Raw genomic sequence first — 789 nt, 5'->3', positions numbered from 1 at the left:
TCCTGCCAGGCTGTGAGATTGAGCAGCCCTTGGGAGGCTAATCAACGGAGCTGTTCTACTGTTCCCTTTCCCTGACCTGGGACACAATGACCCAGGTCTAAGGAAATAGGCAGTAGAAATGACACAGGACTAGGCAGTGCCTGTGGCTCAAAGGAGTAGGGTGCCAGCCCCATATGCCAGAGGTGGCAGGTTCAAACCCAGCCCGGCCCAAAACTGCAAAATAAATAAATGGCACAGGACTTACAGCACAGACGTCATCACCACATGTCCTAAACCCTGGGAGCTCTGCCCAGTGGCAACTGTGTGACCTGGGACAAGTTCCTTAACTACGCTAAGCGTTGGTTACCACATCAGTAAAACAGGAGTGATAAGAACATGTAGTAGATTGTTTACAAGATGATTACTAAAATCGCCCCCTACTCCATATCTGTACCTTGAGTAGATCACTTCTACACATTAGCTAGTCTTAGTCATGTGACTTGCTTTGACCAATAAGAACATTAGCCAATGTGATGCAAGCAGAAGCTGAAAGCTGCTTCTCTATTAGGGCTTACTCTCTTTCTACTGAGAATCTTCCTACTCCCATGTGAACAAGTGTGGGCTGGATAATAAGAGACATGTGGCTGTTGCCCCAGCAGATATTTAGCCAATTGCCAGATACGTGAGAAAGGCTGTCCTAGACCATCCAGCTCCAACCAAGGCAGCCCAAATCTAGACTAAAAATTCACAGAACTGTAAGAAAGAATAGGCTCGGCGCCTATAGCTCAACCGGCTAAGGCGCCAGCCACG

Source organism: Otolemur garnettii, unplaced genomic scaffold, assembly GCF_000181295.1.
Source record: "Otolemur garnettii isolate 467f Iridium unplaced genomic scaffold, OtoGar3 scaffold00096, whole genome shotgun sequence".
In the NCBI taxonomy this organism is placed as follows: Eukaryota; Metazoa; Chordata; class Mammalia; order Primates; family Galagidae; genus Otolemur; species Otolemur garnettii.
The sequence above is the reverse complement of the archived record's forward strand: the minus strand, read 5'-3'. Positions refer to the sequence as shown.